General features: G+C 43.9%; 1 protein-coding gene across 1 annotated transcript in view; it reads left to right on the top strand.

Moving 5' to 3' along the window:
* The window catches only part of BRD8 (bromodomain containing 8), a 716,998-nt gene that overhangs the window by 592,382 nt on the left and 106,960 nt on the right, over positions 1-17,656 (top strand). The gene's annotated exons all lie outside the window — the stretch shown is intronic.

Below are 17,656 nucleotides of genomic sequence, written 5' to 3'. Positions count from 1 at the left end.
GGCTAAACCTATGGCACTGCACAAACTATTCTTAGGTTTGACACCAAGAGCATTGATAGTGTAGCCAAGATATTCAATCTGGTCTACAAGAAATTTACATTTCTCCTTGCGAAGCGTAAGGCCCGCTTTGGACAACTGTTCAAGTACATTTTTGAGAATGACATTGTGTTCCTCAACAGATTTGCCGTGAATTAAAATGTCATCTTGAAAGCAAATTGTATTGTTTACTCCTTTAAAAATGTCAGTTGCCATGCGTTGAAAGACACTAGCGGCTGAATTTAAGCCAAAAGGCAATCGTGTGAATTGGAATGTACCTTCTGGGGTAATAAACGCTGTAAGGTGTTTTGAGTCTTTGTTTAAATTAATCTAAGTGTAAGCGTTCTTGAGGTCGAACTTTGAAAAAACCTTAGCATCCTTGAGAGTAGAGACTAACTCGGTGATGTTGGGAAGGGGAAAAGTGTCAGCTACAACACACTGGTTCAATAACCTCAAGTCCACACAAAATCTCAACTTGCCGTCAGCCTTCTTGGTAATCACAATGGGAGAAATCCAGAGAGAAGCCTCTACCGGCTCAATGACCCCAGCATTAACCATTTCCTTGATGAGGATTTTGACTTCTTCCCTCACCACAATGGGTACTCGTCTAACCTTATGTTGTACCGGAATAGAATCGTTTTTAAGTAAGATACGGTGTGCATACTCTTTGAGCTGACCTAGCTCGTCCCTAAATACTTTGTCTGCCCCCTTAAGGATATCTTCCAGACCGTCATCATCAATGACCATGACTTGAATTGGTGCCCGTGGATTGACTATAATCCGTAAATCATATTGGTGCACCCACCCGAGAATGGCTGGACCGTGCTCCGCCACATGGACATTACCCTGAATTTCCCTGTCAGAGAAAATAATATGTGCCTCAAAGTAGCCCAAGATATCAATTGATTCGCCTTGATAACCACCTGGTGAAATGTCTTTTGGGAGCAATTTTTTGTCAACCCACTTTTCATTGAAAAGTCATTTAGGAATAATAGTACATTTTGACCCAGTGTCAACCATCAAACACACTTCGCAACCATCAATAGAAAACATAGCCTTAGACCAATTTTTCCTTCTGTCATCATCAATGGAGGGATTCCCAGATTCAACCACCAGCATTTTGTCTCCATCAATGTCATCAGATTTTTCATTTCCTTGTACACAAGCTACATTAGAACATAATTTGCTTCTACAAACTCTGGCATAATGGCCCATACAACTACATTTGAGATATTCCTGCTTGACAGCAAAACAAAATGTAGAGTCTGAGCTATGTGCACTGCTTCCACACCTATTACAAGTTTTAATGCCAGAAGATTTGGGGAAGAAGGGTTTCTTGAGTAATTTCCCTTTAGTCTTGACAGCGGCTATAGCGCCTAACTCATCATCAACACCGTAGTTGTCTCGCAAATCCTGTGAAGAGATTCATTAACGTCATGACTGAGATTTCGCTTTCCAAGTTCTTTCATGCACCCTTACGATTGTTCCACAACTTTTGTTAAATCAATGGCTGTCTTACGATTGGGGTTTTTTGCTGCCCAAAGTCTCTTCTGGATCTTCTAATTGTTACATTGAACAATAAGTTGATCTCTTATTAGTTCATCGGTCATTATACCAAATTTGCATTTGAAGGACAGTTCCCTAAGTCTAGACATGAAATCATCAATTGATTCTCCGAGTTTCTGGTGTTGTGTGTAGACTTATACCTGTTCATCACTAGATTTTCCTCTTTGGCATACCTTGCTTCCAATCTACAAATTGCCTCTTTATATTCATCAGGCATGGCTTGACCATTTGCTCGAAGGGCTTGTGGAAGATATCGAAAAACGCGTTGTCCCTCTTTGCCTAATGTACTTAGTAAGAGGGCTTTCTTACTTTTGGCGGAGAAGTGCTGTCCGTCCAAAGCATCTAAGTAATTTTCGAACATGAGGATCCAATAGAGCTAAGAAGTTTGGTGGTAGAACGACTGAGATTTGTTGAGAAGCCATGGTGTAGCAATAAAGTAGAATAAAAATGAAACAAAAGGACTGCGGGTACACTCCAAGGTTAAAATTAGGAGATTTTCAGTATGTGATGGAAAAATTATATATATAACAAGTAAAGCTAAGCTCAAAATAGGATACCATGAAATAGAGTTGAAAGTACCTTGAGTAGTGTCCAAAAATACAGCTGAGATGAAGTACTATATACAGCTAGTGTGTATATCACCGTGAAAAAACGACTTACGAGGCTTCCGCATCCAAACAAAATGACAGGGGCAGCCTCGGTAAACACGTCGCTAAGCAACTTAACTCCATGTACAAGTTTCTAGGAAAATATGCCCAAATAAGATGGCCGACAACGTTGCTACGTGAGCGCAATGCGTGTTGAAGCTGCACGTAATTATGGGGTTTTGACGTTTCACGTTGCTGAGAGACGTAGTCCCACGCAACAGCGAAATACGTCAGCGCAGCGTCGATTATCCACGAGGAACATGAGTCTCTGTTGCCTGGAGAGCACTCATGTGCTGAAACCTTGGACAGAGGATACGAAGGCCACTACGTCACTCACTGCCACCGCAACTGTAATCACCGCTAGGTCATCACGAAGACGTCATCACTTTGGTCAGCTTGTCTTCCCTCAAAATTGGCCTTCTGTAATGCCACCACAGTAACAGGAATTGAAGATACACGCCGGGGCTTTCGTTGCTGCTGTCCGCTCTCATCCAATGTAGCCGTACTTAAGACAAAGCACAAAAAGGCTTGAGACAGCGAGCCAACCAGTGCAGGACTGAATGCAGAGGGTCCGAAGAAGATCATCGCCAAATTGTGGTAAACGAAAGATGCGAACACCGAAGGTAAGTCTTGAAACCTTTATTCAAGAACAGAGCAGGATAAGAGCGAACTCTTCCAAGCAGGTCAGGGAAACAACTGCCTTTTGAAGAGAACACTTGCATTCAAATAGGAACATAGAATGTGAACAGAGATACATTCTAGGAAGACTAGACTGTGAAGCATGCAATGTATATACTACAGAATGTTTGTGAGACATGGCAAGGATTATGCAGAGTAAAAGTGGTTCTTTTGGGGGCAACTTAGGGATTGGCCAAATGAATGCGGAAAGGGGCAGCAGCACCCCCTTTTGTCCCTGAGCATTACATTAGGTAAGTGGTCATGGACAGAAGGGGTGGTGCTGCTGCTGCAGTCATGACCTCTCAATACAAATATAAAGCTACTTTTGGCATGATTTAAATGGACAAGTTTTACTTAGTCTATCCCTTCATATGTATGCATTTGTAATTTTATTCCTATATTATCTGTAAAAAGAAAAAAGAAAGAGTAAAAAAGAATTGGGTGCTGGCTCACTACTGTGTAATTCGATACAATGTACTAGAGCTTTATGTGCCAGGTATCGTCAAGCTTTCTGGTGTTTCTCTGGATTTTGAGTGCATTATGCAGTTTTACTTTGCTGAATGCTTGACATCTTTTCGTGACATCACAGTTTTCCTCTCCGTCTTAAGCTTTGTCTGCTGCCCAGTCAGGTTTCTACTAGACTTGCACTTGCTGCCTTTCCCCAGCCTCCAAAATAATGCTCGTAATCCTGCTCACTCCACACAACACCCATTATTCATTTCAGTAGCTGCCCCAATGCTCTACCTGTTCTTTTGAGTTGGGTATACAAGGTCCCTTCACACTTACTTCAACCTAACCTTATTGACTAATATACGTCATGAGACTCTCTTATGAATCCTTTCTGAAGGAGCTGTTAACAAATTTGTTGAGAGACAGCCATACCATGGTCAAATGATGAATCATATTAAGGTCTCAAACTGTCTGACCAAGGTTTCTGTCCCATGTGTGTTTTTTCACAGAGTTTGCCATAGTGCAGTCATAGCATAACACCCACAGCTTTATGTAAAAAGCATCTTCTTCCTATAAAACCTACTTTTGGCCCCATAACCCACTGCCCAATTAAAAGGGCAGGGACAGGCGGGGAGAGCGTCACAACACTTAAGTAAATAGTAAAAGCTGTCGGTGATACTGCAGTCACAGGTATACGTACTTAGAGCCTGACTCAAAGTCTTTACCAGTCCCAGGCCAACATCAATCAAATATGTAATGATTGCAGCCCTGGGCAAAACTTGGAGGTCCTTCCTTGAGTGCCAGATCACTGGGGTCACAATGACCGACAGACAGGGCGGGCATGGCGAGTGTGGCTCGCTTGCAAATCACAAACACCCTGCTAAAAATGTGATCACTCATGCTGCAAGCACTAGAAATGCTATATATGGACCTGAAACTTACTGGGCTGTATGGCCTGAATGAGAATTTATTTGGAGGTTGTACCATATCACATGTCATAAGATACACCCCTGATGAGTGAGGAACAGTTATTTATTTGTAATCCTAATCTCCTGTTTTGAGAATCCGAACTGCATTCATGAACATTGAATAGCTCCACTTGCTTGTGTAATCTTGGAACACTTCACATCAGAAAATCCCAATTTTAAACATATTTGCCAATTTAAAGGCCCATTTTCTTTATTTGAATGGGAGACAATTAAAAACTTTAAATTGACTTATGAGACAGCATTGACATTAAGACATAGAAATATCCTGTTTTCTGAATTGAAATAATGAAATCAAGTGGAGCATGGCGACATCACAGATTTATAGAGAGACAAAGCTGCAGTGTGCCTTAAGACACCCAGGCTAACTCTCTAATCCCAGATGGAATTGCAGTAGCAATTGACCGGCAGTTTATTTTCAAGCTCAAATACGGTGTAAGGGTCTTAACAGACGGCAGGTGACCCAAGTCCACTCTCATAATTACTTGTGGAGATGGGTGGTTGAATTCAGGAAGATTCTCATGATAAATTGAGAATTAAGATTATAAATAAGCAACATTTCCTTCTCCGTCAAGGGTTCTTTACTGGTATTCATGATCACTGAATAGAGTAGCAGGCCCACCCCCATATCCTCTAATTGAATAAGCATGATGAAGACAATGGAAATAGGTGTAGGTAGATAGTCATTAGATAAATGTTAGCTAAATGTTAGCTAATGAAACTTCCCACAGTGTAGCTTAGCCCACTGGAGCATCTGGTTTGTAGTCCGAAAGCAGGCAGTAGAATCTCACAGTTGTAAGAACTGATCTCCAGATAGCTTCTTGTCTATTGGAAGTTGGAATGTTTCTGAGAAGGAGAGTGGCAATCACTTTCCCCCAAGTATATAAAACAGATTTGTTAGCCTTATCATAACAAGTTATTGCACTGGCTATGAGCTGATTGAATAGGGCCGTAATTAACAAAATTTGCTTTGATTTTTTAATAACCTTACTTTTAATACAGAAGAACCCTTTTCACATCGAAGATGTGTTAGAAACTCTGTCCTTCACTACAATGTCAGGCGGAAACCCTCCGACCGCTGGTTGGAGGCTTTCCGCCCAACATGGTAGGTTTAAAGTCTGGACACACAAAACTTTCATACGAAGGAGGATCCAAGGGATATGTTTAAAGACCTGCACAGTATGAAATCCCCAGATCAACATACAATATACAAAAGATACTGTGGGTCTAATGTTCAAAGTGAGTGCAAACACTGATGTAACAGAGAAAGTAAAGGGAAACCAAAGTAATCGTGTGAAACCTCGAACGAGGTTTAAGTTCCCATCACCCACCGGAGGTGGCTTATCATCATCTGGGAACTATGGACAATACCAAGAATACCAACCACTGTGATGATTGTGGTGGTACCGCGGTTGTCCCAGGCATGAGTGCAAAAACGTTGCAAACGGTAGGGTGACGGTTGCAGTGCAAAATATGTGATGAAAAAGTGATATTAAAAATGGCTACCAAGACACTGTAAATTTTATTCTGGCGCTGTCTTGGTGCCACTTAAAAACAGTGCATAGACAGCATACACAAATAACTGTCAGATTTTTGGTCTACATGTTTCGGCTTCTGGACAGAAGAGTCCAAGCTCTCATCAGGACCATGTGAACGCTACTGCAATAGGTGTGTAAAAAAATGAACGTATACATTGATTACAAGGTTGGTACCAAATACAACCTGATAAATCCTGTATGCCACGTTGAAGCTGTTACAGGCAATGTCTTGTAATAGAGATCTGAACAGAATCAAACAAAAACAATGATAAGGACACTCAACTTAGTCATGTTTAACATCAGTGTGAATCACAGAACCAAGTTATATGCATTGTTCATTATAATACAAAGAGATTTTTTGTAGCAATACTGATAGGTGTATAATGTGACAATAGTTGACACAGAAAACGGCACGTGCACTTTCCCGAATAGTTGTGGGTACGCACCTCGCCTCACCTGGCATCCGCTCAGGAATTGAGGTTTAAAGTCTGACCACCGCATTAGGATTACGGCAGTTGGAGTTTAAACCGGCGGGGGAATCCGAGGCGGTTCAGATGGGCTTCTTTCAGAATCCCTTAAGGACGGTGTTTCCGCCGTCGGGATTATGATGTCGGTTTCGACAGTCAATCCATGTTGGCCTTTCCGACATGGATTGGCTGTCGGAAACTGACTTTGGGGGCCCCAGCAGGTCCCCTTCCCCCCCTTCGTTCAGGACCTGTCTCCGCATACATTGCATCAAAGAAAAAAGGAGGACTTAGGTATTATCAAATGAGGCACAAGATCATGTATCTTGCTACAAGAGTTGTATCTACATACTCAAACACACCATTTGAAATTTTAGCAACGAAATCTGTTGCTTCAATAGGCTAGGTCTCAAATTTACATTGGACCTTAGCAGAGCTAGAAAGCCCCAAAATTGAAGTATAAAATTGGGAGCTATCTAGAAGGAGAGCTCACATTTGGTTATTGTGGCAGGCTTTGGAAAATATTGTCAGGATAAGCACAGAGTAGAACAACTGCATACAAAATCACTAGTGGGTGGCATTTAACCTCAAGATAGACTTAAGGATTGATTTAGAATTGTCTGACGGATACTCCATTGCAAACATGACTGGTATCCTAAGGCACATGGAATAAGGCATACAAGATATCTGAGCTATCTTGCATTTGTGACAAAGTAACCCTTCTGCCAATTTCTAAGTCAGGCCCTTAGTGTTGTGTACCAGGACCTTCCAAACTAAAGCTGGAGATACTGTGTGTGAAAATGCTCCTAGCTTCACATGTGGTGGGAAACTGCTCAGATACCTGGATTATGGAACGAGTTGTGATGGCAATCGAAAATATAGTCTGATAGCCTCTCCCTAAAAGTCCAAGCTTCACACGATTGCAATTGAGGCCAGACTCCATAGATAAGGCCGGTAGAGCAGACTGAATCCTTATCTCCTAGTTGCTTTTAACTGCTAAAATGGTCCTAGCCAAACACTGGAAAAGGGGAGCAGCTGTGACAGTGAAGCTGCTATTTTTAATATTAAGAGGCATGATGGCATTAATGAGACTTACCCCAGTATTGGAACTTTCATAGATTCTCATGCTTTGTATCATTCCCCGTCGTCGGAATGGGAGCCTCGGTAAACAAAAATATATATATATATATATCATAACCATAGAAACAAAAGAGAAAAATAGGCCTAGGCCTCATCTCCTTTTGTAGTATATCACCCTCTTTGTGCAAAAGAGCCCACACTTTTGCCAGGACCAATCAGCACCGCCTCACCCTCTGGAACCTTCCTGAGAGAGCTCAGAGCCTCAGATTTTTCTACCGCACGTTGTGCTAGGGAGTCTCCACTGAGCTTTGCTCAGTTTCTCAGAACTTTACTATTGGACATCTTTATTTGCCATCTTTTGTGACATAATGTCAGAAAAGGAGAAGAAAGCCTTATTCAGACCTTGTGCTTCTTGTGGGAAGAAGAGGCTGTTTGTGGAAGATAAGCATGAAAACTGCATATACTGCTTATACCCGGAGCACAAGGCCACAGACTGTAAAATTTGTCGGACCTTCTCTACCAAAACCTTGAGAGACAGAGAGGGTCGGTTGCTGACGTGGCTGCAGAAGTTAAAGACCAGGACGGAGGTTCTCTCTTCGGATGAGGAGGATTCAATCTCTGGTACCTCCTCCAGGAGATCTAGGAAGAGGGGTAGGTCATCTCCCTCTACCTCTGCGGAACCCCCTCTCAAAGCCCCTCACGGGATCTCTGATAGGTCTGAGGAGGCTGGTCCCATAAAATCTCCTCACGGAAGTGTAAAGGAAAGGCAGGGACGGGCTGCTGGTGTGGACGTAGCCCTTAAGGACAAGAAGGAGGTTACAACATCCTCTCCTCCGTCCCAAAAGGAGAAACCTGTGAAGAAACATGCTGCAGGAACTCCTCAGACCGTTCCAGTGAAGAAACAGCGCCCGTCGACGCTGGCTAAAGCAGGTACGTCGACGACGATCTCCATAGTTAAGACTGTTTCCATGGGGTCGTCGACGGGAACGTCGACGATATCTACTTCATCGTCTACGACGGCTTCTTTCTCGTCTTCGACGGCGGTGTTGACGACGAAGACCACATCAACGATGACGACGACGAGTTCGTCGATGTTGATGACGACGAGCTCGTCGACGAGACCGTGGACGGTTGTCCCGTCGACGATGAAACATGCTCCGTCGACGAAGAAGAAGGCTCCATCGACGACCTTACCGTCGACGACGATTCCAGTATCGTCGACATCCTCATCGTCGACGACAATTCTCGCCCCGTCGACGACAATTACCCTTCAGTCGACGATGTCGTCGTCGAGTTCGTCGACGCATGGAATCCCTTTGCCAACGACTCCGTCGACGGGACCGTCGACGGGTCCGTCGACGACGAAAAATTCGGGATTTGCCATCCAGAGGTTAAAAATTACGCCGGACATGACTTCCCCTAGGCGGGTCACGCCTTTGCCACCATCCATGCTTCTCGATGACTCGGAGGAGGAGGAGGAAGAGGATGGGCAGTATGGGGACGCCTACAGCCCTTCAGACCTGAATGTGAAACAGCAGGACACAGATACTGAGGACTTTTATGGTCCAGAAGTGCAGGAGGGGCGACAAAGCTTTTCACAGGAAATACAACCCCGCTCTCTGAGGCAGGATATGAAAGCCAGTGGCTTTAGTGACGGATTTGCAAATGATGCTGCAAGACTATAAAGCTCGTTTTCCGTCATTACCAGACCTCACACCGGTGCGTCCTTCTACGTCTGTGGTGCCACGAGACATGGCAATGGATTTGCCACCTCTGCCTAAGGACATACCTCGTACCACTTCTGCGGTGGTACCGTTAGTGGTTCCTCAGCCTTCATATTCGGAACCTGCCAATCAGGACACACAAGATTTGGATACAGATGAGGACGATGAGGGGCATGTGATCCCCTTACTGATCCAGGGGATCCGGATGGGGACCCTGATGACACTGGTATGCAGGATCCGGATGCTGTGGGCCGGGAGACAAATATATCACCTCCAGCAGATATTGGTGGTTTCCATAATTTGATGGAACGGGCAGCCAAGAGGTTTGGTCTGCCCCTTACAGTGGAGCAGTCCGACTGTTTCCTTTATGACTTTAAAGCACAATATAGGAAGTCGGTCAGATCAATTCCCATCATAGAACATGTCTGGGATGAGGGAATTAAAACGATGCAGAATCCTGCGACGGTCATCCCGGTTCTTCCCCGGCTGGAGAAGAAATACAAGGCCCCTGAGGGCAGTCCTGCATGTCTCCTAGGACAACCTAAGCCGGATTCCGTAATATCTCAGGCCGCACAGAGCAAGTCAAAGAATCCGTCCACTCCGTTAACAACGCCTCCGGATAAAGAAGGCAGGAGGCTGGACAATGTGGGAAAAAGATTCTCCACCATGGCCAGCTTGTTGGTGCGTGCGGCTAATTCTCTGGCTATTCTAGGCAGGTACGACCGCCAGATGTGGTGCGACATGGAGCCGTTTATGGACCAGCTACCAGAGTCGAGTCAGGAGGAAGCCAAGCAGGTTCTGATGGAAGGGGAAAGATGCTCTTCGGAAGTCATTGACTGTGCGATGGACATAGCCTCTACTGCTTTCAGGGCTTTGGCAGGGTCAGCGGTCTTGCGCCGTCAAGGCTGGTTGAAGGCGACCTGGTTTCGCCAGGAGGTCCAGAATAAGATCTTGGACCTTCCCTTTGACGGTGAGATGCTTTTTGGTAAGCATGTGGATGACACCCTCCAAAGCATAAAGAAGGACACGGACACAGCTAAGTCCTTGGGGTCTTTGAACTATCGCAAGGTGCCATTCAGAGGAGCACGTGGTCGGGGGTTTTCTAATTACAGAGGAAACCAACGTCAATATTCCACACAATCAGGACAGTCCTATAAAGGTCAATACTCCAGTCAACGCCAATGTCATTTGGCGTCTTTCTCTCGTCAGTCCCAGAGAGGACGTCAGAATCGTCAGGGACGAGACAACGCCAAGAGGCAATAGCGGCCTCCTGGCTCTGGCTACTGTTCCTCCCCTACCAAGAACACCGGTTGGGGGCAGGATTTCTTTTTGTCTGGACAGCTGGGTTCTTTTAACATCGGACCGGTGGGTCTTAAATATTGTTCAGAGTGGCCATACGTTGGAGTTCCAAGATCTTCCTCCAACAAGAGCTCCGGACGCCCGTCCATCAAAACATCTCCGACTGTTGCATCTCGAAGCCCACCAACTTTTCATCAAGGGGGCGATAGAGCCCGTACCTCTTTTGCAGAGGGGCAACGGGTTTTATTCCAGGTTCTTCCTGGTTCGGAAGACGGAAGATGCATGGCGTCCTATACTAGACCTAAGGGAGCTCAACACCTATCTCATCAAACTCTCTTTGAGGATGGTCACTCTCCAAGATATTCTACGACTACTGAATCCGGGAGATTTTTTGGCGTCCCTGGATTTGGAGGATGCATACTTCCACGTTCCGATCCACCCAGCTCACAGGCAATATCTACGCTTCACAGTAGGCAAGAGCCATTTCCAGTTCAAGGTGCTTCCGTTTGGCCTTCGGTCGGCACCTCGAATATTCAGAAAGATGCTGGCACCAGTCGCTGCTTTTCTAAGAAAGCAGTCCTTGGAAGTGTTCCCATACTTGGACAACTGGCTCGTCAAGGCTCCGACGTTCAAGGCAACGTCTCAGGCCGTGTCAACTTGCATACGGTTGTTCGCCCATTTGGGTCTTCAGCTCAACAGGTCCAAGTCGGTGCTGATACCCTCCAGGTCACGAAAGTTCCTTGGGGCTATTCTGGACACGGACCTATGCACGGCTCGTCCATCGGAGGAGCGTCAAGGCAAACTGACCGCCTCCGCTCGTCAAATGCTGCACAGGAGATATGTATCGGTTCGACGGTACAAGTCCTTACTCGGATCGATCTCATCCTGCATACCTTTAATACCGCATTGCAGGCTTCATATGCGTCCTCTGCAGGAGGAGTTGGACAAACAATGGCGCCAGGCAGAAGGGTCGTTCAACGACAAGGTGTGGATAACACCTGCTATGCGCAAAGCCTGCGAATGGTGGCTGGTGAAGGATAACATCGCAGGAGGATTAACGTTTCGGATCCCTCCTTCTCCTATGGTGGTGACCACAGATGCTTCCTTAGAAGGATGGGGAGCTGTTCTCCAGGAGCTTCAGGTCAGCGGTCACTGGAGTCCAGCAGACAGACTACGCCACATCAATCTCTTGGAGCTGAGGGCCATTCACTTAGCCTTGCTGGCGTTCCTTCCCAGACTTCAGAATCGTGCAGTGCTGGTCCGGACAGACAACACGACGGCCATGCACTATATCAACAAGCAGGGGGGAACAAGGTCGCGGACTCTGTCCAAGGAAGCTCAGACGATCTGGGATTTTGCGATCTCTCACAAGATCACTCTGCAAGCCGAGCACCTAGCAGGGTGTCTCAACATCACAGCGGATGCTCTAAGTCGACAGACGGAAGTGACTCACGAGTGGGAGTTACATCAAGCCACGCTGGAAGCAGTATTCAAGAGATGGGGTACTCCGACCATAGACCTCTTTGCGTCCCCGGAGAACGCCAAGTGCCGGTTTTACGCAAGCAAGGTTCCCCATCAAGGGTCTCTGGGGAATGCCCTTTCGATTGCTTGGTTCGGCGCATTTTGCTACGCCTTTCCTCCCATTCCCCTCATTCCTCGAGTTCTCAGGAAGGTCAGGGCGGAACCATGCAAGATGATTCTCATTGCTCCAGCATGGGCGCGGCAGTTCTGGTTCACGGAACTCCTGCTTCTCTCCCAGGATCGCCCGATTCGCTTGCCACTGATTCCATCTCTGTTGTCGCGAGATCAGGGGCAGGTGCTCCATCCGGATCCGAAGTCACTTCACTTGACAGCGTGGCTCCTGAACACAGAGAATTCCGTCATCTGAATCTCTCCAGGGAGTGCAGGGATGTTTTATCTCAGGTGCGGGCGCCAAGCACTAATAAGACATATAGGGCAAAATGGAAGAGATTTTGTCTATGGTACAACAGGAGTAAACTCCATCCTTATAAGTCCCGGCCACATCAGGTTTTGCCTTACATCCTGTCTGTGGCTAAATCAGGTCTGGCGCACTCTTCGGTCAAGGTACATCTGGCTGCCATATCCCGTTTTCGACGGAAGACATCGGGGCCATCTCTATGGTCCGCAAGGATTGTTAAGCAGTTCCTTAAGGGGTTATTTCGGATGTATCCTCCGGTCCGACCACCCCCTCCTATCTGGCAGCTTAACCTAGTACTGGCTCAACTGATGAAAGCGCCCTTTGAGCCAATTCACAGGGCGGACTTGAAGTTCCTGTCGTGGAAACTAGCCCTTCTCTTGGCATTAACTTCGGCTAGGAGGGTTAGTGAACTCCAGGCTCTCTCTATAGTGGATGGAGCCTTTTCTGCAGTTCAAGAGGGATGTGCTGATTTTGAGAACCAACCCAAAATTCATCCTGAAGGTGCCTTCGGAGTTTCATCTGAATGAACCCTTAATTTTGAACTCCTTTTTTCCGCGTCCTTCCACCCAGGCGGAACGAACATTGCATTCTTTGGATGTCCAGAGATGTCTGAAATTCTATCTTGAGCGCACACGCTCGTTCAGAAAGTCTACTCAGCTATTTATTGCCTACAGTGCACCACGGAAGGGGTTGCCGCTCGCCAAGAGTGGCATTTCCCGCTGGATCTCCAGTGCAATTCAATACTGTCATCAGGCTACGGGCAAACCTTTGGATAAAAGGGCCCGGGCTCATTCTACGAGAGCGATGGCGTCTTCAGTGGCTCTCTTTGCTGGAGTGGCGATCAAGGACATTTGCAGGGCAGCAACGTGGAGCAGTGTACTCACCTTCACGAAGCACTACTGCCTGGAATCGGTGGGACGAGATGAAGCTGCTGTTGGTCAAGCAGTCCTCCGGAATCTTTTTCAATGAGAGGTGAGCTTTCCCTACAATCCCGCCATCCTGGTAAGCACATCTGGTTTCAGTAATGATTGTTTTTTCATGTACACTGAGGTGGTTGGGTAACGCCATGTGTCTTCCAAATGTGCTTTTTTATGATGTACTGCTTACTATTCTGATACAAAGCATGAGAATCTATGAAAGTTCCAATACTGGGGTAAGAAAACAAGTTACTTACCTGTAACTTTGGTTCCCCAGTATTGGTAACTTTCATAGATTCTCATGCGCCCACCCACCTCCCCTGGGAAAGCTCTGCCGGTTTACTGAGGTAGTGGCTGTTGGCACAACGGCTACGAAAATCTGAGGCTCTGAGCTCTCTCAGGAAGGTTCCAGAGGGTGAGGCGGTGCTGATTGGTCCTGGCAAAAGTTTGGGCTCTTTTGCACAAAGAGGGTGATATACTACAAAAGGAGATGAGGCCTAGGCCTATTTTTCTCTTTTGTTTCTATGGTTATGATATATATATATATTTTTTTTTTTGTTTACCGAGGCTCCCATTCCGACGACGGGGAATGATACAAAGCATGAGAATCTATGAAAGTTACCAATACTGGGGCACCAAAGTTACAGGTAAGTAACTTGTTTTCTTACTCCTCATTTGAAAAGCAAAGGAACGAAATTCCTCTCAATATGACAATCCCCAATAAGCTACAGGAAAGGATAACAGGAATATGACATGCCCTTCGAGATTAAGAGCCTTTTAGTTGTGTGCTTGGCTGCAGGGGAACTGTTTGTTGAGAGTCTCAACACATTTACTGATATTGATTGCTATTTCTGAGATTTAGGAGCATTACACAAGAGATCAGATTTCACCTGAGGTGAAGTTTTGGTTTTGGAGAGGGAGAAAAGTATTGGGTGGGAAAACAAAGTTGCAAACAATATATACATCCATGAGAAGAATATCGTCCATTGTATGTAGTGATGTTCTAAAATAACTTCTCTTTAAAGAGTGTAATAAAAAATAAAAAAAACACATCATATGTTGTTGGAGATTTTCAGTTTTTGATAGAAACATTTTCAAAATATGAAGAAACTGGGCAGTCTATTGTTCAGAGAACCTAAATGTATCGAGAAGAAATATTAATTGCCAGTGAACCGCTAGAACAGTTTACTTTGGAATGTAAAGGTCAGTCGGAAAGCATTATGGCACAGTGTTTGTTTTCTCTTTGTAAAGTTTGACAGAACACTTTGTTTTCAGTTTTTCATTCTCAAAGAAAGGCAAATGAAGTTTCATTTAAAAAAAGGTTTTTATTGATTATTTTTTTTAAAGCATAACAAAATTGTTGGTTCATTTTAGCTTAGAACATCACAATAGCACGTACAACAATAATGTTACTATGTACAAATATAATATTGTTCCAATTTTAATACTATTTCAGCAGGTGTTGTTATGGAGTCTTATATTAGTTTTGAATATGTTTATATAGAATCCTCTGGGAGGATATACAGGGAATATATACGGTCTTTAACATATTTATTTATTTTAAATCCTCGAATAACTCAAAATCACTTCTATGCATCTTCATATGAACTTCCTCGTCTTGTGGTACATTCTGTTACATCTTTGAAACAATCTTTTATTGATGGCACTCTACTCAGCAGCCAGTCTTCTCTGCCGCAGCAAAGTAAAAAGCACAATTATTTTCCTTATTTCTCCATATTGTCAATTCAATGTTTTAATTGACTACTGTTAAACAAAATAGGAAATGTGCCTGTAGAAATGTTTTTTCTTTAAAAAATAGATTGTCTTAAAAAAAAGTGCTTTGGGACCCTGCACAAAGTTGAAGGTATTACATGCTCATGAATATCAGCAACGATCCCATAAAGATGAACAGTATATCCATTTAAGTATCTTCACACAGATTCTTCCTCAACTTGACCAGCATGTATTTGCTCCAGGTGCGCAGAATAACAAGGATGAGATCCAGACCACTACAGGGGCTCTAAATTTTCTCCGCAACAGCAGAACATAATCAACCTCAACAGAGGCATTGATGCAGCATATGTTATTAAATGACTGAGGCCCGATCCACTCTGGACCTGCTGGTTGATGCCTGTACCATGCTTTTTTATCCGGGGAATATGAACACTTGTGGAGGGTGTGGCCTGAGATCTCACATTTGTTGTTAAGTGGCATTTTATATAGTCTATTCCCAATTTTTTAAACAATCAATACCCATTAGTACCAAGTTAGATAATACAATTGATTCCTCAGGAAGATGAAAGTTGAAGAAGCTGAAATTGTATTGTTTTTTTTCTTTTTAACTTTAACTTTAGCCACGATGAGATCAGGAAACTAATACAGGATCCCTATACATTGAACTAGGGAATCCATTTTATATTGTTGTGTCCGATAAAAGTTCAATTTTTGGTGTCTTGTTTCAGGTGACTCAAGTAGCTTTCTGGAAATTCCGCGATATACTCCCCACGACTTGACTAGTTTGTGATGACATACATATCATTATAAAATAGGGTCTAGAGATGGTGTTTTTAGATCTTTTTTGACTAATTGGATAGGACTGAATAAGGTCAGTATCGATGTCTCTAGACTAAATGTCACAATTAGAATAATAATAGCGATTATCATATGCAATTGGTATTTTAAACTAGGGATGTTCAACCTTTACGCTATCCAAATAAATGCATTCAAGATTGTACTTCATTTCATTTTGAATACAGAAGAAAAAAATGCCACTTTTTGCTTGGGTAGCTACACACTAAAGATAAGGCTACATGGCAAGATGGTGCCTTCAGTTTTGAATATCCTGAGGCCGTACATAGACATAGAAACTAACGTAGGACTAGGCATTCACATGATGATTTCAGACACGCCTCAAGATTTAAAAATGGCGTCCAAGGATAAATCTGTCAGCGCACCCACATGGACCTCAGTAATCACACAATAGCTAGAAGCAGCTTGACTCAAAAGAGGTAAGCTCTAACCATACTCCACATGAATTGGTGGACCAATGCTATATGCTTCCGCCTGTACATAGCTGCCTCTTTATTTACTGATATTTTGACACTACCCAAACGAGATAGAATAGGCTAAAGTTTAAAATTAAGGTACTTTTTTCGGGGACCAGAGGTAATAAGTAACCTTGAATTAAGCAATGTATCAGTGACTTTCAGTTAGCTCCTGTCACTTTGTATCGTTTAATTAGCAGACCACTGGTATTTGTTCGGCTTGCACAGAACAAATATATCACCTTAAACTTAGTAACCCAGTATAGTAGTTTGAATCAATATGTTTTAAAGACCAGCTTAGGAGCCGAGTATCACCTGATACTCCTTTCAATCCTACTACAACTTTGATAGTTGTTATTGTTTTTTTCAGAGCCATACAAATTAACCAATAAATCTAACCTTAATAGGAATCTCTAAGTATATCATCATATTGGGAGCGCATTACTTGAGACTGATATTGGAACTCTTAAGGTAACACCCCACCCCTGCTAGTGCATGGTAATACTCTCTATCAAATTTAGCAGTACATACTTAGCTCTAAGAATACCATAGATCGATATAAAATATATTTTTATTTACTATTACTTTCTCTTTTTTCTTTAAATTTTTTCTTCTTCTCACTTCTCACCAATCGCACATCTTATACCTAGGATTGCAAATTAGGTGCACCACTTGATTGAACTTTTAATGTTTGCAGTGTTTTCACAAAGGTGTAGTCCAAATTTGTACACCTCGGATACAGATACTGCGATTTTTAACAATAAAATATAAACCGCAATTATCAACTTTCTCAGTTTCCAGCCATAAAAAGGCCCCAGGCTTGTGTGCCATACGGGGGGGCATTCATCTTAGAGAATAGTCATCCACACACAAGATGTACAAAAGTTCTAGTTATACTTCATGGATGATGATCGAAGAATCCAAAGGGGTAAATATGCTCTGCTTGCAGTCTCAGTCTCCCACAAACTTCAGCTGCTAATTCATCACTCTTTCTCTCTGAATACTCCCTCACACACCCACAGCATCACCAGGTATGAACTCTCACTTACAGCAGACATGCTACATCACAACACATTTGTGATATGGGTTGAGGCTAGGTTGGTTTTCATAAGGGGTCCGGGAGTGCACTCTGTGGTGAAGTTCAGGTTGGATGGTGCTGGGGGAAGGGTAGAATTGACATAGAATATCCCTGGGAGGAAGAGGAATTTTGAGGAGGAGCGAACTATGGTATGAGCTTAGTGGAAATAGCTGGTCGATCTCCTGAAATGAAATGTCTTATTTCCAAGTA

The sequence above is a fragment of the Triturus cristatus genome, chromosome 7 (genome assembly GCF_964204655.1).
Source record: "Triturus cristatus chromosome 7, aTriCri1.1, whole genome shotgun sequence".
In the NCBI taxonomy this organism is placed as follows: Eukaryota; Metazoa; Chordata; class Amphibia; order Caudata; family Salamandridae; genus Triturus; species Triturus cristatus.
Note: the sequence above shows the minus strand (reverse complement) of the source record. Positions and strands in the feature narration are given on the sequence as shown.